This window comes from Bacillus rossius, chromosome 2 (assembly GCF_032445375.1).
Source record: "Bacillus rossius redtenbacheri isolate Brsri chromosome 2, Brsri_v3, whole genome shotgun sequence".
In the NCBI taxonomy this organism is placed as follows: domain Eukaryota; kingdom Metazoa; phylum Arthropoda; class Insecta; order Phasmatodea; family Bacillidae; genus Bacillus; species Bacillus rossius.
The window spans coordinates 67,077,935-67,100,763 of record NC_086331.1 but is presented as its reverse complement, the minus strand read 5'-3'; positions in this window follow the sequence as shown (position 1 = coordinate 67,100,763).

Here is a 22,829-nt window from a genome sequence, read left to right as displayed (position 1 = left end):
GACTGGATATTCCACGTAGAGGATTTCGTCTTCCATATATATTTGGCACTGGTCCAATACTAAGAAGATACTTTATGCTGTTGGTGTTAATGCACCGATGTCTGGTAGAGAACTGTTCTTTTTCACGTCAATGCGATTTCTTTTAGAACAGTTCGGTTTTACGAACATTATGCCCATCGCTTCAAGTGCAGACGTAATGTAATTTCTTCGTATTGAAAATTCACCAATCGTCCTCGCTGCTCAACGATTCTGACGACGACTTCATGTGCGCACTTTATGACGACTGGAACGTAAATAATACTTTGCGGTACTTCGACCAGTTTATATCCTGACGGGACCATCGGCGAAAACTCGTGCAGCATGTTGCTTAGTCTTCCGTTCAAATACATTCCACTGGCCAAATTATAGTTTATTCTTATGACATTCACAGGCAAAATGTTTACTGCGCGTGTAGATTCGTAAGTTCTGCCTGTATCATACACCTTTGATTCGAATCCGAGCATCGAACCTATGGTCCCAAGTTTTGTAAATTCGACAATTTCACTGCATGTTAGAATGCTTTATTGAGTGTTTGGATTTCCACACAGTTGAAAGTCTACATTCTGTGGGAACATATCCCTAATGAAATTTGCAATATCGTCAATTTCGTAAGAGCCAACAGGTAAATGTATTTCATGAGCACTCCCATCGCTTTTCAGGAAGCAGATCTTGCAAATTTCTTCGTCAGTATTCGGTATGGCATTATATGTTTGAAAATCTACGAGTCCGATACACAATTCTCCGTCTAAATCCAGAGGCGGGAAATGAACCGCCCGAAGCTCAGATGTGTGACCTGTCAAGGTAAGTGCTATCGACATTACTAATAAAATATCATCACTGCACAACCTTTAAGTAGCAATTGTGTTTGTCAGCTAAATTTTTTTTTGTTAAAAAGCGAAGACACAAGTTTCCGCAGTTTGTTTGATTAGGCTTCTGTTCCGTTTCATAATTGTAGAACAATGTAGTGGTCCGGCCCAGGTACCGCCTAAGTTCTGGCAGAGGCCGTAAATTTCCATAACTGTCCTAATACTCGGCCATTTTTCCAGACTTAATGTACGCCACCCAGTGCGTGCCGCGACCCGACGATGTATCTAAATAAATTATGGCGCGCTCACGTGTCTTTGGCTTGCTGGGTAAAGTATCTTGCATAACCACGTCTCGGAAATTTGGTATTTTCAGTTTGCGTGCGTACTTTATTAAATCTACGTTGGAGAGCGGTCGTTTCGGCAGAGAACTTAGGATTTTTTCATTCGTTTCTTTCTCATGCCTCGGCCGGCCTTGTGAGGACGTAAGTACAGTCATGCGCCGTTTTTTTACCCATGGCAATGGCTTCCATGCTGGCATTGTGTCGTTGTGCTTCTTTTAACTGCTTGCGCTCATTCTTCGAAGTGTTGACTGCCCGCACTATACCGCTCGTTGCACAGATGAGGCTGCCGAGAGCACCCAATGCAGGCAAAAGCAAAGGAAGAAATCATCCTATAATCTTCTTGTCGAGAGTCTGTAATTTTTGCTTGGCTTTTTGTACGCCTGCGCCAGTCTTGCGTTTGGTCTTACGTGAGTTAGTCTTTGACTTGATGGAGCTGGCTCGACGAGCACTCATTCCTAACTTGGTCTTTGCCTTCATGATTTTGGAAACGCCCCATGCCGCGATTTTCTCTCCTAGTCCCGCGTTCGACTATTTGCTTATATCTTCGGCTTCCTGTGGCTATAACTCGTCGCCCTGGTGCCTGGATTCCAGATCCTTGCTGAGCGAGTAGGTGATATCGTGCTGCTTGTATTTTTCGTCGAGAGAATTAATGCCAACGTCACCACGAGCTAACATTTTCGCTAGTTTAGTGCCGGGGCCGCAGAATCTGTAGCTGGGAATGTGTAGCTCAAATGGAAGATTGTTTATCAGCGAGTTTACGAGTCCTGCACCACTGTGTTTTTTGTTCTTACCTCTTTGAGTCATTGCGCACAACTGACCAGAAAGTATAAATACGCTTCTTTTAAACAATATTTTTGTCAGTACAATGCAAGTCGTCAAGCAAGAAGTGTGTTTGCCCGTGCGCATTACGAAAGACGATGAAACTAGCGGTCGTGATCACAAAATGGCTTACTGTTGCCTTCTGCCATACGATGCATTATGGCGGGTCCGTCCAACTGTGGCAAGACGTGCTTTCTACTGAGTTTATTAGAGGAGCCAAACGGTCTTCGGTTCGAGAACGTTTACTTGTATTCCAAATCGTTGCAACAGTCAAAGTACCAGCGCCTAGCTACAGTTCTACGCTCGGTGGATGGTCTGGAGTATTTTCCGTTTAATGATAATGCGGATGTGGTACCTCCAAGCTGAACAAAAGCCAATTCCGTGTTTGTTTTCGACGATGTATGTGCGAGAAGCAAGGCATAATACAAGAGTACTTTTCCATGGGCAGACACGCCAAGTTAGACTGTATTTACCTGTGTCAGACGTACAGTTGTATTCCAAAACATCTCCTACGAGACAACGCAAATGTCATAGTGCTTTTTCGCATGGACGAACTTAATTTACGTCACGCTTATGACGATCACGTAAATACCGACATGTCATTCCAGGAATTCAAAGACATGTGCTCCTTGTGTTGGAAAGAAGAACATGGATTCGTAGTTATAGTCAAACACTGGCCTCTATATAAGGGCAGGTACAGACGAGGCTTCGATCAGTTTATCGTCAAACATGAATCATAGCATTTATAAATTTGGTCGTAGCAGTTGAGCTCCAAGTACCCAGCTATGCACCGTGAACCACGATGCTGAAATACGTAAATACATTTCGCTACTCGGCCAAGAAATAAAACGCGTAAAAGACGAAATAATAGAGTATCTTGTTGCCATCGACCATCGCGTGGAAGTCTCGGAATCACGAATTCTCGACATGATCGAAGTATCGAATGCACAAAGACGTGGCGATTTGAGGACTTTACAAAGTAGTCTGAAAGCCTCACTACCTCACTTGTCAACAAATTCAGATTTTGCCACAAACAAGAAAGAAGTTTCTGCGTACGAATAAAAAAGTATAAAAGGAGGTCTTGCAATATGTTTTCAGCCAGTACAATGTCGGACCTGGCCAGTGACCATCATCAAGCTATACAGTCTGTTCGTGAAAAATATCTACTTGCTAGACGAAACAGACTTGCACGTGAGATGGAAAATGAAGAGATATTTAAGCCAATCACTAGTCGCCTCGACGAACTTAAAAATAAGGAAGAACCAGCTATCAATGTGAAGAGAGAAGTTTAAGATGAAATACCAAATAAAAGAAGAGCAAGTATGATCCAGACCGAGAAGAAGAGGACTTAACGAGTACATAGTCCATGCACAAGAAAAAAATTACGAAAAAGGGACACCAAGTTAATGCAATGGTCCGGCCATACCAGTTATCGTTTACGAGTCGGAATAATAACACGACCTATGGAGTGTACAGAAAACATAATAAGTGGTTCCTCGGTACTAAAGAAATATATTTTCTACCAGGAAATATCGTGCGCGTAGAAGAGTTCAAAATGCGCGGGACTCCGGGTCTGTACGAATTTCTGTTTCGCAGGGAGCCTAAAGGATATTCTCACAAAGACTTACAAGAGTACTAAAAACTGCTAGAGCTAACCAATGCACATTTTCGCGATAACGATCCAGATAGTGGTGTAAATAAAGACGAAGATCATGAAAAAATCTACATTCTCGCTAATCTCTTCAGTGAACTAACAATACATGGCGAAGGTTTAAAAAAGCTAGAAAGTGTTCAGATATTTGACTATGTATATTGGGACGACCCCAATGAATTATTTCATCGCCTAAAAAATCTACATGCTTCGCTTAGTGTAGGAAACTATTCGCACATCAACGAAATAGTCTCCATACTTGTAGAACTGAGGGAAGCCGGCTACATACAATAAGTCAAACCGGAATCGCTCACGAACGGCATGCTCCTGCTATACGAAAATACCTTCGTCGCAAGGTTATAGTTCGTGGAATTGATGATTTATTCCAGGCGGACCTTGTTGAGATGATACCATATTCTCGATTGAACAAAGGTTTCAAGTACATGATGACAGTCATCGATGTTTATAGCAAGTTCGCTTGGGCTAGACCTGTCAAATCAAAGACTGCAACTGAAGTATCCAAGGCCATGGACAGTTTTTGCGTGATGGTCGTGTACCGTTGCACCTGCAAATGGACCTCGGGAAAGAATTCTACAATGCAACCTTCAAGGCTTTGATGAAGGAGTATGGCATCAAACACTTTTCTACATTTAGTAACGTCAAAGCCTCCGTTGTCGAAAGGTTTAACAGAACTTTGTGTTCCAAGATGTGGCGACAGTTCACGGCTAACGGAAATTACAAGTGGCTTGACATCTTGTCGAAAATAATAAGCGAGTATAATTCCACGGTGCATTCTACAACGAAAACAAAGCCAAAGGACATAAAGAACAATCGCCTGCTTCAAACAGTGTTTTCCAACACGAAGAAGAAAGATCCACGAAAGTTTAACGCTAACGACGGTGACATTGTGTGAATCTCCAAGCAGAAAGGTATCTTCGAGAAAGTTTTCACTGCGAACTGGAGTCCCGAACTTTTCCGTGTAACACATGTACGTGAATCAGAGCCTAGGACCTACTACCTCGAAGATTTGGACCACAAACCTATCCGTGGCGGCTTCTATGCCGAAGAGATTCAGCCTACGTTGTATCCCGATACGTACTTGGTGGAGAAGATTATAAAACGAAGAAATGGACGGTCCTATGTCAAGTGGTGGGGCTTTCCAGCTCGCTTTAATTCGTGGGTGGCAGATGCAGTCATCGAGAAATCCACAAGACTTTAATAATTTGTCTGTTTTTTTTGTACTTGGAGTAGTGTAAAATTTATGTATTAATTTTTTTTTGTTTTTAAAAGTACTTGTGGTGTTTTTTATTTTATCAAACCTGTCACTTTTGTGGTATTTTTTAAAATTAAGCATGTTTTGTATCGGCCAGTGATCGAACCAAGTTTCGAATCAATAATTTCTTTAATGTGTGAATTATTTTATTAATTTGGGAATTTATCACGACTTTCTGGCATTAAAATTACAGATTTTCAAGATGGCGGCCATTACGAAAAGTGATACAGTGGTTTTAAAGATTTGTATTACTTAATTCGGTTGATTAATTTTTTTAATGATTTTTAATTTTTCCCCGATTTTCTAACATAAAAATTATGGATTTTTAAGATGGCGGATATGACGTCATACTACCTGATGATATATATGCATGGTAAAAAGTGGTGGGGGTCAGTCTGCCTGCAGCAATGTGAGGGAAGGACGGTCGCCATTTTTATTTTTTTGCCCTTGTCGGTTTCGAACCGAGCTCCGTGCCGTAAATGAATGTTTTTTAATATTTTTTTTCATTAAAATTGGGTAATAAATAAAGATTTTGAATATTTTGGGTGTAACAGAAATTGCAACGGTGACGTCTTAATTCAAAATGGCGGAAGCAAATTGCCTGAAAGTTCGAGAAAACAAAATGATGTCATCCAAGATGGCGGATCCAAGATGGCGGAGCCAATATGGCGGATCCAGTATGGCCGCTAGGGTCAAGGTCAAGTTCAAAGGTCAAGGTCACACCCATCCAAAATGGCCGCCGTGACGTCACAATCCAATATGGCGGGCCGAGAATCACAATCCACATCCTGAATCCTGGCGCAGGAGCCCCTATTACATACTACTCTGAACTATTCATGAAAAACCTTTGATTTTAATCTTAACTTAACCAAAGTCAATATTTTACTAAACCTAATTCACCAAGTGAAAAAGACATAACCTTATCTATTAAAACATTATTACTGACCCAATTAGGGACTTATGCAGCAAACGATTGCAACATGAGACAGACATCTATGAATTTGATGCCAATGAATCAATTAATCTAACTACTTCATTCCCAAAATTACCAATAGTTACATAATAACCCATATTTTATCGAACCAATGTACTCATTAAACAGTTTAAACTTTGCGACTTATTCTTAACTAGGCAAAAATACTGAATGTGATCTTCTTGACCACACAAAAATCATTTATTTGGCTTTCTACCATCATTTATTTCCACTTTACCACCACTCACGTTAAAAATAGCATCATCTACTGCCTTAACCTTTGCTTGGAATCGTGACTCGTTTGGAATAGACTGCTCCATAACCTCAAAAATTTTCCCTTTCTCGGTTTAAACCTGTTGAGGATTTCATAAACGAAAACAGTTCTCGGAGACATGATTAGTTCTATGGCAAAATTCACACTTCTGAAGTGTTGATACTATAGGTTTAGGAACAATACTGGTACTACTGTCAGCTATGGTTAACTCTCTCTGTGTGACCAAAATGAGTAACACAGATAATATGGATGGTTTCGTAGAGAAAAATGAATGCTGGTGAAAAAATATGAAACATTAATTTAACTAAATAGCTTTCCTCACACAGAAAACTTAACACTTACACAAATTATATGGTTTCATAAATAAATGAACTCATGGATTCATAGGAACTTAGACTTTAGGTATACTCAGGTATAGTCAGCATAGTCATTCAGGCCAGGTACACTCAGTTCACATCCGCTAAGGCCAGGTCAGCTCAGGTCGGGCATACTCAGTTCATATTCACTCAGGCCAGGTCCGCTCAGGCCAGGTCCACTCAGGGAGTGACCTGATTTAACGGGCGGCAAGTGGAAAGCTGCTCGTACTGACTCGCACGCGGGGGACGGATAGAAAACAGCCGCGCGGCTGAAGGTGTCGCCGCGATAAGGCGCGAGGCGTCTTGGCGCTATGGACCGGAACGATTGGGCGCGGCGCGATTACGCTCGCCTCCCTGGCACCGCCAGCCGCCTCCAAACTTGCGTCTTTATTCCTCCCCCTGCCCTCTTCCACAACCTCCCTTGCTAATTGGCTTAATGAGCTTGAAACACAGATTGCACCTCCTTCCTCAGCGTTTTGATAATCGCGAGAATATATCACGTTTCGCGAGGGTCTGCGAGCGTGGCTAGAGAGGGGATCTCTCTCTTCCCCCAGTCCAACCCTTGAAGCCCATCTGATATGGCGTGAGCATTGTCTTAGCGCCAGATAGCAGCACTGTTCCTCCGAGGCGGGGCTGAATAATAGAGTCTATTGCAGGCGCACGAGAGTTTTAACTCGCTTGCAAAATCGAGATTCGTAATTCGCAAACACTTCGAGAGTCCGATGTGGTTTACTTTCGATCGAGTCGCAGTTGGTCAGTTTCTACGGGATATTGTAGTTTGATAAAAAGTGCAAGAAAACGGGGGAGGGCCTTTTTGTACTATTTTGTGTTGGACATCCCATCACGTGGCCTTCTTCAAGGAAAATTATTGATGAGAAAACCGGAAATTGTTTGTGCAATTTTTTGGAAAAATAATGGATTATATGTTATGTCATAAATACATATGCGTACAGTTTCCGCCAAGAATGAAATTATGTGCATTATGTGATACAACATTTTATAATGTTTTTTTTTAATTTCTTATATTTTCATAATGGTTCCAATAACACCAGTAAAACAAATGTTTTCTAATAGGCATTAAACACACAGGTGTATCAATTAATTTATATTTTACTAAGCTCTTGAACATAAAATTACCAACAACAGTACGAAATTGTTTATTTACTGTATATTTTAATGATTTGATAAAAAAAGGCTCTTATAGCCATTTATTAAGAAGAATTTATAAAATATTTTTATTGACTAAGCACCCTTCAAAATAATACACCACATAATCACCCAAATAATGACTCCGTTGTCTACGTGTATCCAATTATATTGATCTACATAGTTCTGTCTTTTCACTGGTAGATGTTGACACAATTTCCGTATGACATTGGCCTATAATGAAATTCATGTAAGTTATCCGTGGCAGTGTTTTATATACTTGACTCTGTTTCCCAATACATCCATAATTAATACTTCAGCCTAACTATTCTTGGATAGTGCATCTTAAAATATGTCAGTCATTTTACTGAACTTCTGCAAAAGTGTAAAGGATCCTTACAGATTCGCCGATGCAGGCTTTCGTAAAGTACGAGTCGCACTCGTCTGCATGAATCTTTGTGGTCTTTGACTTTTTTGCTGTCTTTTATTAATGCAACTATAGTCAGTTGTTTAGCCAGCCTACTGCTGTCTAAACACATTCATATTTAAGTTATCTTTTACTGTCAAATTAGCATCTTGAACGTGTAAAAAAAAACAAAAAAAGAAACTGCCTGAAAAAGTTGTGAAAAATTGGCAAAATAAAACATATTAATGCTAAATAAGTATTTATTTGATAATAAGGAGGTAGTGTTGGCATCGAAAAAAATTGTATTTCCTTTCACGGCTTACTTCTTACTGAATGCAGCCTTGAAATTAAATGATCCTTTGGTTAAGTCTGCTTCAGTAAAAGACACGTCCACAATATTCAGGAGCAGCAAAGACTATAGAACTGCAATCTCGTGAATTATGGTTTCTTAATTTATATTCTGTATATTAAGCATAACGAGCATAAGAGAAGAAGCCATACCGACCACGTTTCAGAAAAGTGAGGTTCAAACAACCAGCATTTCCACCAATGAAATACCTTGCATACTTGCACACTCTTTCACATGAGATCGCACACACCCTGAAATAATAAAATATTATTTAACGATTTGAGAACAAAGAATAAAATATTGTTTTTATTTTGGTATAATTCGTTTTACAGCATCAAATGTACATCTATAAACAATTTCTATGATAATGTTCTTATTTTACAGTTCTTAATAAAATATGTATATGTTTACTTGGTGAAACAACTGGTCCTGAGGAGGTGAACCAGCCTAATTTACTAATTTCATATAAATATTCATAAGGGACTCTTTATCAAGCTTATTTTAATCTTTCATTACTAAAAATAATTCAAACTACACTATAATAACCTAACCTAATAGATCCATTTGTATTTTACATAATATGACACATCTAGAGGAAAAAATAATATCAACATATGACAGCAATACAAAATAAAATTGAAAACCAATTATGTTGTAAACTTACACCAACTGACACTGAACCATGAAAGGTAAAATTAAATAACATAACATTAGTTCATTTTGTCCAATATACATATATATAACATAAATAAACACTTTATATTGACAAGATATCAATCAGTAAATATATAATTCCTATTTACCAATTTTGTGTGTTCATTTCACTCTTTTTTGTGATATACAACAAATAATTTTTTTTCGTTTCATTCATGCAAAGTCCAACACCACATTTTCACAGCTCCATTTTGTTGTATGGGGACGTGCTGCCGAAGTGCACAATTCACATCTTAGAGATGTACCTCTTACAGGTTAGTGAGCGGCTTTGTCCAAACGCCTTTCAAAGGGAACGTAAGGTTTGAAGAACTCTGCTTCTTTACAGATGATTTAGTGCTTCGTGGAGAATATTTTGTGACCCTTATAAGACCTGCAATGACTGTGAGACAAAACTTCTTCAAGGACATTGACTTACTCCCACTTATTTTTACTGGAATATCAAAAATGAATTCACAACAGCCAAATCCAAGAAGTGCCACATGATACGGAGTCACAATTTCTTGCTTTTTCTATCAATTTCATACAAATATTTCAGCATGTCTGCCTTGTCAACGTGTCCCGTGTTGGTACTCTAATGTTTTAGAGTATGTGGGCATTAAATTTGAATGACTGATCCTTCTTTGATTATTCTTCCTACAGTGAAACATCATCAATGCCATGGTAATTGGAAAAAAATTAAATTGGTTTATTGTCCTTACATTGTAATGCAACAATCCCATATTGGGAACACCTTAACTAAAGCTCCCCTGTGTTCATTTTTTGTCATAAACAAATTCCTTCGGCATTCTTACACGTCCTTGACGTACAGTTCCACAAACATAAACTTGGTGTTGCAGCAGGTACTGTAAAAGGGAAAGCGAAGAAAAATAATTATAAAAAAACATCTGAGGATTTTTTCCTGGCAAATTTTCAGTCAAATTTTTTACGACTCTTGCTACCATATTCTTTTCAGCAGTCTGCTACGATCCATGTGTATATCTGAAATTGGGATATGTAACCATTTTCATTGGCACGCACACATAACTTGTAACCACGTTTTGTAGGCTTTAAGGGCATGTTTTTTTGTTTGAAAGATGATCTACCTTTGAATTGTATCATATATTAATATATTGACTGCTTATGAGAAGTTTTGTAAGACTGGCCAAATGTCTCAGATAATCTATATAGTAGTGGCCGTTCTTTGTACAGTTTGTCGTAGTTTTCTTGTCAATTTTTTGGTTTATGGTCGTTATCATTCAAATGTACATGACTTAGTAACCATGCAAATCTGTTACGCGACATCACAAAAGAAATTTAAGTTTTTCTCATTGCAGTGTTAGATGACCAATAGTCCTTGTAGCTTGGCGATTTTTTTTATTCCCATTATGAGATTAATGCCAAAAAAACTGTTTCAGTTCCTCAAAATTATTGTGTTGAACATTTGCAAGAACCTCTTATTTTCTGTGCAGTATACAGACTGGTCTGAAAAGCTATATTTTCTAAGAGATCCACAGGAAAAAAAAGTGGCAGGAACAGTTATACTGAGGTATCAATATCTTCGGGAATACTGGTACCTAATCGCAAGTAAAATTTTTTATGCCATTGAAAATAGGATAGTTTTCCCAAGTAACCGATACCTTACTAGGAAAAACTGTTCTTTCACCTTCCATAATATTGCATTAAATATCACCAATAGTCTCAGGATTATCATCTTCCTCCAGGAGGAATGGTAGCTCGGGCTGGATACAGTGGTCTTCATTCTTAACTTCGCACTCACTTTCCGATGAACATGAGTCATTTTCGCTAGGGATTTGGTCAAGTTCACACAACGCTGATATTTTTTTTAATGTGAAAAAAATAAGTTACATTTAATTTGTGAATTTCTGCTACCAAATTATCACTAAAAATAATTTTTCACGTGAGTATCAAACAAAAAAAATCCATTACTTACCCAAATAATATGCCTTGAAACAGCTGAGAAGCACTATCACGCAAGATGAACTTCCTTCTCCTTGATGTCTAACGAAACCTTCCTTATCTTGCGTTCGTTAGTGAGCATACCGCATTCCACATACAATAAATAATTTTTACCTCAACACAACACCAACTGAACACAAAATGTCGGATCCATGATGGTCGTCAAGGTCAAAGTCAAATTCAAAGGTCAAGGTAAAAGTTCAAGATCAAATCCAGGCCAAGGTCAAAGTTCCAGGTCAAGGTCAAATTTCAAGGTAAAGGTCAAAGTTCAAGGTCAAGGTAGATGTCAAAGTTCAAGTTCAAGGTCAAAGTTCAATGCCAACAGTCGAGGTCAAAGGTATGGTGAACAGAAAATTACACTAACATGGTATCAGCACACTCTAGCAGACGAAAACAAGATGGTGGCCTCCAGCGGATGAAGACCAGATGGCGGACATGATGTCATACCAGTTGACGATATATAACTTGGTATGGTGGTGGGAGGTCAGTCTGTAGGTGGCTTCCGTGGAGGAAGGATTTGTTGTTTTATTATTTTTTGCTCTTACCGGTTTCAAACCAAGGACGGGAATCGATTTAATCAATCGGTATCCTAATAAGTCATTTTTTTGATGAACTTTAAACTTTTTCATTAAAATCGGATAATAAATAAATATTTTCAAGATGGCGTCCATAACGATGATTTATACAGTGGTGACATAATTCAAAATGTCGGGTGTGACGTAAGATGTTTTATTACTTTTTATTGGAATATTTAAATATACTAATAATTAACTGGATTACTCTCGCTGGAAATCGAACCGAGGACCGAAATCGTTTAAATAACTAAACATTTTAAGTAGGCAATTTTTTAAATATTTTTTGGAAGTTTTTCAGAATTTCTAGCATTAAAAATTATGAATTTTCAAGATAGCAGCCGTAACAAACAGTGCAACATTCTAGAATCAAATATGGTGGGTGTAACATAAAGTGTAACGATGACATCGTACACAACCAAGATGGTGGGCGTAACGAAACATGCCAAATTTCTAGAATTCAAGATGGTGATCGTAACGATATGTGCAACGGTGGTTTTTACGTAATATTTTATTAAATTTTAATTAATATTTTTTATTAATTTTATAATTTTTTATTTTTATTGGATAATAATTACTGATTATCAAGATGGCGAACATGATGTCATACCAGTTGATGTTATATATACACCTTGATTAAGTGGTTGGAGGTCAGTCTGCCTGTGGCTTCCGTGGAGGAATGACCTGACGTAATTTTTTTTTTTACCTCGCTGATTTCGAACCAAGGACTCCAAGCTCCACGGCGTAAGTGTACATTTAATTTTTTTTTAAATATTTTTTTATAAAATTGTTATTATTAAATTCGATTATTTAATTTTATAATGAATTTTAAATTTTTTCCCGTATTTCTAACATAAAAATTACGGATTTTCAAGATGACGGCCGTAACGGAAATTGCAACAGTGACGTCATAATCCAATATGGCGGTCATGGCATCCTAATTCCTAGAAACGGCTTATCGGAGGCTGTAGACATGGATGCGTAAGCCGTTTTTTTTAGGAATTTGTGTTCTTTCTAAGGCAAAATGAGTTTTCAGGTTTTCTAAATCATAATTTTGGATTTGTGAATTTTTTGGGATTTTTCGACGGGATTTCCTCCCCCCCCCCCCCCCCAAAATGGCAATTTTGGTGAATTTTTCGCTTTTTGGGTAAATTAAGGCTAATTTAGGGTAATTTTGCAGGTCAAAGTTCAAGGTCAAAGTCATCCCAGATGGCCGCCGTGACGTCACAATCCAAAATGGCTGCCGTACACACAGCTGCACACCCTGAACCCTGCGCCAGTAGCCCCCAACTATACTACTAGTATTCATTTCGGTTCTGAAAGGATCATCTTTGTCGACTAGAAATCCTTTAGGCTACTGCGATATTTCGTTTGCCTTTTTCCATGATGCACGAAGACATAAACGGAATAAATGTATGAAGAATCCATCTCGTATGAAGTGTCGATGCAATAAATGTCATGTTTGGTTTACTCGTATTGAAAATTTGAGACGACATATGAAAAACTGTTTAGGAAAAGTCCGGTTGGGTACTGTTGTACTACCTACAGACATTTCGAATCCTATCTTTAGATTGGAGACTCGTATTCGTACAGTTACAAATACAGATGTTCAGCGATCATTTACGATTTTGCCTGGACATGAATCTGAACCTAAGACTGTGCATGGAGCATTACAGGTAAATTATACCTAATGGATTCCACTTGGCGAAATCTGCATTTAATGGAACGTTGAAAGACTACTACTATATAAAAACATTTAGTGAGTCAAAAGACATTTGTACGTTTCTTGATGATATCTAGCTAATCATGATCAGCTTACAGTTGAAGTCTCAATGCAAGGATCTTTAAAATTTAACTTAATGTTGGACTGTGTATTTGGTTAACCAAATACGTTCAATGACAAAGTTAAGGAGTGTGTATTCAAGACAGCGAATTCTCCCATTTATAATTCCAACGATGTGAAACAATCTTTTAAACAAAGTATCGATAAACTCTGTCGGGAAGAAAAAAAAACTATATAGGTAAAGGATTTGGCTGGTCTCTGTCTTCAGTAAACTTATTAGAGCTAAGAATTATTCAGTTCAAGCCAATGCAGAAAAAAAAATTATTAAATAGCAAGTTTTCCTGTAATAGTTATTATTTATGTAATTACTTCTTTGTTTGTAATTTTGTGGTTTTATTTCTTGACCCTGTCACTTTTATGGTATTTAAATTAAATTAGTATTTTTCAATTTGAAAATGGACCGAACCGAGGAAGGATATCTTTCGAATTCATTAGAACTTTAAGGAGTGATATTTTTTATGAATTTTGGGATTTTCCCAAATTTCTTGCTTAATAAATACAAATATCGTAGATGGCAGCCAATATGTCATTATGGGCTTACTGGAGGCTGGAAGACTAGTAACCTAAGCTGCCTTTTTTGAATAAAACGTTTTATATAAAATTAGTTTTTTTTTTTTTTGTTTAGATCAAGTATTGTAACAAGGGCAGGAACTGTCCGAATCATTGAGTATATTGATTACAGATTTAAAAAGAAATGTATTTTGGAATTTCCCACGATCTTTCAGCTAAATAAATAGAGAAGGCGAGAAAATTTCAAGTGGGCGGGTATCCTGGCAATAAATAATTACTCCACTCTAGTGGGTAAAAACTTAACTAACATGATGGTAGCACTCTCTTTCAGACCAAAACAAGATGGCGGCCTGCAGTAGGCGAGAGCAAGATGACGACCTCCAGCAGACGAAAACAAAATGGTGGGCTCAACGTTACCCTAGCTAGAAATATATCTACTTTGGCTTTGGTAGTTGTATGTTTGTCGGTGGTTTCTGTGGAGGAAGGATCCATCGCAATTTGTTTTTACTTTTACCGGGTTTGGACCGAAGACTATGACGTGAGCTTTAAAATTTAATTCTATTAAAATTGTATTGAAATAATTCTTTTAAAATTTTTAAATTTTTCCAATTTTTTCCGATAGTAAATACGAATTTTCCAGATGGCTATCGTGACGTTATTATATTGAGAAGGCGGAATGTTTTTAATATATTTTCTAATAATTTTTTTATTAAATAATTTCCAAATATTCCTGACAATAATGATTAATTTTAAAGAGGGCGGTCGTAACAAAAAAATGCAACGGTGACATAATAATACAAGCGGCCATGTCATTCTAATTGGCAAGGTAATGATCTCGGTAGCTTAGGGAGTTTTGTAGATGCGGACTCTAAGCATCTTTGTGTTCTTTTCAAGCAGTTAGTATATTATAGGAATAAAACGGAAAATTTTTTTCCCTCAAAATAATAATAAAAATTATCCTCAAAATGTCAATTTTTTGGAGAATGTTTTGTTGACACAATGTTTTTCGAAACATCTGGAAATTTGATCGAACTTTGCGCATTTTGGGCAAATTTGAGTAAGATTTGTAAAATTTTGGCAAATTTTTAAGGTCAAGGACATCCAAGATGGCCACCGTGACGTCATAATTCAAGATGGTGGACCGGCACCAGGCACCACGACCGGAAGCGAGTCCCCAGAGGACATTACTTGCATAGTGGTTTCATTGTGAAACCACATGAATTTACATTGTTTATTGAGTCAGATTACAGTTTTCATTTCAGTTTATATAATAAATATATCATTAGTAATAAAACATGAATACTTACCAAGTTACATAAATGAATGGAACATATTACTTTCTATGATAACAACAATCTATGCAACCACATAGTAAAACAACACTCACAGTAAAACGCACACGCACGCGCACGCGCACACACACAACACACACACGCATCACACACACATATATACTATATATATACATATTGTTACGAACGTGAGCAAGGCCACGACATGTGCAGGTGCAGAGCTGGCTGGCAGCTGCCGCAACATGATATGCGCCGCGCGCGCCTGGAAGATAACAAGGATTATCGCTTTTCCCCCCTCCTTCCGCCCCACTCCCCGCGCGGCGCCATGTCTTTGACACGTAACTGAAACCAGACAGCTGCGGAGTTACGCGAGCCGCCGACAAGTGTTTAGAGAGATTTCTGTCGTCGTGTTGGCGCGGAATGACGCGACTGGCCCCTGCCGCAGTCGTGAGTTCCAGAAATGACGGCTGATATATAAAAAGAGGACGTCGGCCTTAGGAGGGAGTCGGAGTTCAGAGAGAGAGAGAGTTCAGGTGGGAGCCTTCTCGCAGAGGAGCTTCCGGGGCGATAGTGCCGCGGGTGCTGCAGAGTGGCGAAGTCCTTGGACGAAAGTTCCAGGGCAGGGAGTGAGTGAGTTAAGTAGTGGCAATAAATAAAACTGTGTGTGATAAAAATCTTTAATTGGTCTATCCTTTACGAACCCGCGGTAAATCGTAACAATATATATCTGTTACAACTCGCATATCGGTAGACGTCAGTGAAAATTCGAGCGAGTTTCATTCCCGTACGCTAGATAGCAGCACGGGTCTTATAATTTACGGTGTTAAACCACTGGGACACAACCAGAACTAAGAATAAGTATGGTTTTGTCATGTAACCACCAGGTCCCAAGGGGTTAATGAGCTTCACTTTTGTCTATATTTTATAAATCATATATTTATATGTTTCTATTTGCGTCATACGTACAAAAATAATAAATAATTATATAAATACTTACAGAAGCAAAATTACGTATAAGTCCTACTATAAATATATAGTTTTTGAAATTATATAAGGGGAATATTATTTTGTAAAGCAAAAAAATAAAAATATTGCAAATATAAATCATAGAGACTAGTGATTATTTTTAATGTTAATTGATTTCACTATTTTAAACATACTTATATAATGTAAAGTCAAGACGTTTTAGCTATAAAAAACATCTTATTCATAGTAGTAGTGTAAATTAGGGGCAGCTGGCGCAAGGTATTTCTTATGAGTTTATGAATTTTTGTGGTGGCTTGCCAATTGTGACATTTCGCTTGATGCCGATGATCGGAACCTCGCCGAACATCCTCGTCAACATTCGTTTTTACATCCGCTATCCTGTAGTTGGGTTTCCACAAGGCAGCGTTTAGGGCCGGTTCTATTTAATATTTATATTCAGGATATGCCTGAACCCGCACACCGATCATTCCAGTTTGGCTGCTACGCGGACGATAAAGCATTGTTTAGCACATCTTGCATTTTACTGCAAACCGCGTTAAAAGCAATAGAACAGTGAGTGGTGCACACAATGGCTAGTTAAGGTCAAACCTTCCAAATCATAAGCTATAGTATTTACGCGTAAACAACTTCCGACACTCGATGAATGGCCACGATTAACAGTATTCAATTATACAAAATTCTCACAAAATGTTGTTAAATATCTAGGCGTGTACATAGATAGGAAAATACTATGGCGCGATTACATAGACGAAAAAAGAAAGCAGCTTTCACTAGGCTCATGACCCTTTACCAAGTCATTAGTAGACGATTAGGTAGCTCTGTTAAAAACGGTATGATAATCAAAATTGCGCTAATAAATACAACAATAACGAACCTGGCGCCAGGGTGGTTAACAGTAGCCAAAACTCATTTAATAAAATTGCATAGAATACAGAATAAGAGCAGTCGTATCGCGGCAGATACTCATGTATATTGCCCCGTCAGGGCTAGCAAAGAGAGCTAAAAACTCGAACTTCAGAAGACTTATTACATCAGAACTGCTCAGAAATTTTATGAAAAATGTGCGTTAAGTAGAAATCCTACCATTTCTTCTCTTGGGGTACATGATATAGATTTGCACCGTAAATATTAAATGCCGATTACGATTCTTAAACAGAGACCTTCGTAGACGCGATTTGGTTAGCCGGCTTGTCTGGCCACTCAGAGCGCGGCGTAAAATCCGCGTGCAGACGCCCGTTCAGCCATTGCTGAATGGTGAGAAAACCTGACAATGACTTGTATATTGCGTAGTGAAGCAAGCCCCTTTAACTTATCGAACAGCTAATTCAAAATGGTTCGAAGCACGAAGGTTCATGGTTGGTCCCCGGAGATTACCTGCCTGTTGTGTTAGGGCAGACTCATTTGTCCGATGGGAACAGCCACCCTGGCAGGCCTCACCTCCATTGCTGGTTGTATTTCTGAAAGGCATGGGATTTTGAATTTCACATAAAAACATTTATAAATTAAATATGAATTGCTTGTTTTCCCATCTGTTTGTGACTTCTTTACACCGACAGTTTCTCCCTATCTCCTATCACTATAGCAGCAAATGGATTATTGTATTTTAGTATCTAAGCCCTATTTAATATGTAATAACATTAATAAAAAGTCATAAAAAATAAAAAATAAAAAATACAAAAGTAATAAATTAAGTTTTTGCATATTAAATTAAGTCCAATTTCAAGCAATGTGTACCCATGCCTCAAGTGTCTAGTATGTAAGTTTGTTTGATTTTCCTTCTTCTCTAGTTTTAGGTGCTGACTCGAAAGCGGAGTAAGTGACCAGTATAGCTAGTCATCACTAGGAGTGTAAGCGCCGCTGGTCATAAATCTAACAATGGATAAAAATATGAAAGCGAATACGCATCCAAGATGCCAACCCCCTGCATGGTAGACTCATTTCTATACTTTCCAACTCTTCATCCATAACAACCTCTGTATCCTGTATACTCCTACGCTATTAAGGCATGCCCTTGCATCCCGCATGTCTGTGCCAAGGGTTTTACTGTGTCTATGCAGGTTTTACCTGGTTCCAACTTAGCACAGCTTAAAAATAATTTTAAGAAAGGGGCGCTAGTCATGCCAATCGCTGCCATGGCAGGCCAATTCCCACATAAATCACACGATGCATGCGACACTAAACTGCATACCAACAAATCAACATTTTGTACCACTAATGTTTTCAAAACAGGAAAAGGTAACCTCCATGTCGTCTACCTAAGGTGTTGTTTTTGACCATTAACCACCTGTAACATCGTAAATGTGAAATGAAGTCCCACAGTAGATATGGCACTGGCATTTTGAGCACGAAAGCAATCAAGTTTGTCATCAGCCACATGGCAGCCCTCCTCTTCAAGGTCGAAAACATTATTATGTCAAAATAGCACATCCTGTCTGCACACACGTCTCTCTGTGGTATGCCTAGAAGTCTTGCAAGTGTTCGTTGACACCACTCCCACAACGGGCGCGAGAAAGAGCGAACATACACTCGATGTATTGCAGTGTCACAATAGCCACAGTGTTTACAACAGTCGTCCTCGGTTAGCGGGATTAGTTTCCTGCGATATTTGGTGGAAGTCAGGCCATTTACGAAATCAAAAGCGGCGGTACGGGAATGAGTGGGTAGTTTCGAGTCTATGATATTTTTCTATATTTGCATCCAACGCAATGAGAGTATCTTGCTTTGGATTTTTGGTATGGTTGTTGTTGTTCTTCGATGATAATCATAGAGGAAACAAATTGACACATTCGTTCAATCTGGGATTCCTGAAATGGTGGTCCTCAGATGTTCTGCGGCTGTCCTATATTGCCAGGGAAGCCTCCTCCCTATAGCATGCCATGCTTTTGTGTAAAAAGTCGATGATAACCATCCTTTAAGACACGCTGTATGATGGACTTCTGGAATAAAGCTCTTGCTTTCTGCTCATGTTCAATGAGTCCTAGACTTCCTTTGATAGCAGGAATCGTTAGTTTATCTCTGCTGACCTTAAAAGGTAACCTATCCAAATAAAAAATCATACATACTGACTGATGCGATCAGCTATTGATACTGGCATTAGGAACAATTACGCCATGTACTATAACTGTGGCAGTGAGTAGGTGTTGATAATGTTTATTCTCTGAATAATTTCGAGATTTCGGAGGTAAGATTCGAGCAGGCTGTTACGTACCTTTTGAGCAACTTTATCCCAATTATCTTGAATTGTCTGCTCTATGTTGCTGTTAAGGATTATGCCAACGTTCGTATCGCATCCATGGGTTGAAAGGGATGCGGTGGAGCGATCACATCGGGTTCTCCTCTCAAGTTTAGAATGTGCGTTTTTGAGAAGTTGAATTTAGCCTGCGTAGCTTGATGGTACCTGGATAGACTACTGTGAACAGAAGTTGTTTCTGCCTCATTGCCCCACAGGCCGCGAAAACATTACACTAGACAGCCCGCGGTCACAAAGTGAACATTTGCTTGGCATTGCTAAACTAGCGATAGAGCAATGTAATGAAACCTCTAACAGTGCCAGAAGCAAGAGTGGGAGTGGTAGAACTTCAAATAGTGAAAAGAAAATGACCAAAGCTCTAATGATAGCAATGTTTAACATTTTCGCAATCGTAACTTCATATAAATTCCAGGCTTTATAATGCATTGTACGTGCACAAGCTATTGACGTGTTATTTCTACAAAAATGTACCATACCTCAGCTTCCATATTATGATCAATACAATGTCTACCCCAACATTGGCACTCATGATAGAGGCACTACCATTGTCACGAATAAGCATTTAGAGATTACACACGTCAGGGAGCATGCGTCCGGAAGAATAATCGCTGTCACGCTCGTAGCGCAGAACTCTTCAGGTGCGTACGGACTATGCATTATCGGACAGTGCATCAATGATTATGTTCCATCAGGTACCCAGCACCGACTGGAGTGGCAAGTATTTTTTAGAGCGGAATTTCTTCCATTTATCCAGAATGATGGCACAGGGGTTATTTTAGGTGGGGATTTCAATTGCATAATTAAACCCAGTGACCACATTGTAAGCCACTAACCAATAAACACCGTACTGCAAGAACTTGTTACAAATATAGAGATAGAAGACATGGTAGATATCATCCACATACCAACACCACATTACACGCTCCATGCATGTACCTCTAGCTCACGCTTGGATAGGTTTTATGTGTCACGAACACAGCGGCACAATGCCAGAACTTATGATGTGGTACAAGTGTCGGTGACTGATCATTTGATGGTGGTATACACAGTGGCAGCCCCGAACATTTCACCAACACCAGGATGGAATCATTGGAGACTACAGACACGATTACTGGGGAAAATAGAAGTGGACGATTATTTTCGTAGGTGCTGGCAACAATGGTTGCGGTACAAACAACGATATGCGGACGCAGTAGAGTGGTGGGAAAACTGTGTCAAACCGGGCATTATCAAACTGTTTAAAACCACAGCATGCAAAAGAACTCGCCTTACCTTATATGATGACTTAAAATCGAGAAATGCTAATAATTTTTTGTTACTTATAGAATTGACATTATATATTATTTATTTGTAATTTTATTTGAATTTTTTCTGGAACCTGTCACTTTAAAAGTAAATTTAATTAAATAAACATTTTTATATTTTGAATTTTTTTTTTCATTATCTAGGGATTGACCCAAGGATGGTAATGATGAAATTAATCAGTTAATTAATTATTTTAATGAATTAAATTTTATTCCGAATTTCTAGTTTTATATTACCGGTTTCCAAGATGGTATTCCAGCCGACCGAAATGATGGTGAGTGCCATGGTTATAAATTTTAATACTGCGCATTAGCAGGCACTAATTAAATTAATATGGAGTCAGCACCTTCATGCAGACGATGTGTGTACTTGCTCGTCTTGTAGCAAGTACTGGAAACAATATGGCACCAGCGTCTTCTGGCAGACTAGCATCGAGTAATGAAAATAAAAATGGTTGCTCGGCCTTAACTAGTGTATGCTATTATTAATACAAATTAAAAAAAATTTCAAGTCCGAATTGGGGAGTTATTTTTTATATACCTTCTTTTATTCTCTGACTGGTAAATGTCTTAATGGCCGTTCGGTCAAAGGCTTTTTTTTCAGTCCAGTGGTCCAAGCTGTTATGGTTCGAAATTACGTCTTGTAGGTATACACACACACACACACACTTAATTACATAGCTCTATCGGTAGTTATGTGGTAAAAGTCACTGTGTTGGTACACTAATGGTCGTTAGTTTAAATCCACCCACCTTTGTAAATATTTGTTACTTATTTATATATATTTTAAGAAACTGTCATAAGGATTAACATAAAGCGAATTTTACAATAGTGTACATTACCGAAAAAAAACGATTATCCACGGTGGTAGTGCGCCTCGAAGGCGAAACCTAGCACAACACCAGGATTTCGGATGTTAAAGACGGATGGTGGACGAGGTCGCGATCATAGGCATCCAGCGATGGACACGCCCGGACATAACCAAATCCTTACGATTGGCAAGCTACCACCACGCCACCACCAAAAATCGTGGTCCTATAAGAAATTCATTGCTCCAACTACCCCTACTTAAACTATTTATATTAATATTAAGAAAATCATAGTATAACTATTTAAAATAGAGAAGAATATTATTCCTTCTTTGTGATTATATTAAATTTATCATCAGTTGGGTATTTTAACCTATTAATTAATTTTTTAAATTGTTAATTTATTTAAAATTTTTTTTTAGAAATAGTAGCTCAATTTTGGATATCCGAGATTCTAAGCAACTCTGAGAACTTGTCTATGAAATAAAAATTATGTATTTTTTTTTTTGGCCAATTACAAAATTTATGTTCCAAATAATTTTATCAATTGTCTAATTATATTCAAAATTCTAAGTGTTGTTCTGACACAGAATCTTCGCACAGAACACATTCCAAAATTAATTAATTTTATTTCTTTGGGTGCATAATGTTTTTTTAAATAGTTAATGTAAAGTAATATTTTGTAATTTGATGAAAGGTATAGTTGACGTTTTTCTTATTAGACTTTATGCCAAAATACCGTAACATGTTTTTAAATTGTATAAGGTATTTCTTACATTGAATTATGAATTATATTGCATTAAATTGTTTCATTCTCCGCATTATTGATAACAACTTTAAAAAATGTTTACTTAAAAATTACGATAAACACTTGTTACAATGTATCCCATAATCTTGGTTAGTTTACGATTATTGCCATGAATTTATGAGTTCTCAGTTACTCATCACAGTACACTCGTGAGTGCACTATCCTCGTACTCCATCACATGGAACTGCACACTCTGATGTCACTTCAGAGTTAGAGTGCGCGAGTTTGAATACTGTGCTTTTTGAAATCTAGCTCAATAAATAGCTTATGACAAGGCTGGGGTTATTGCAATGTTGACTTTTTTCTGAATGTGTATTTAAGACTTATGGAAACTATTCAATATATTGTGGA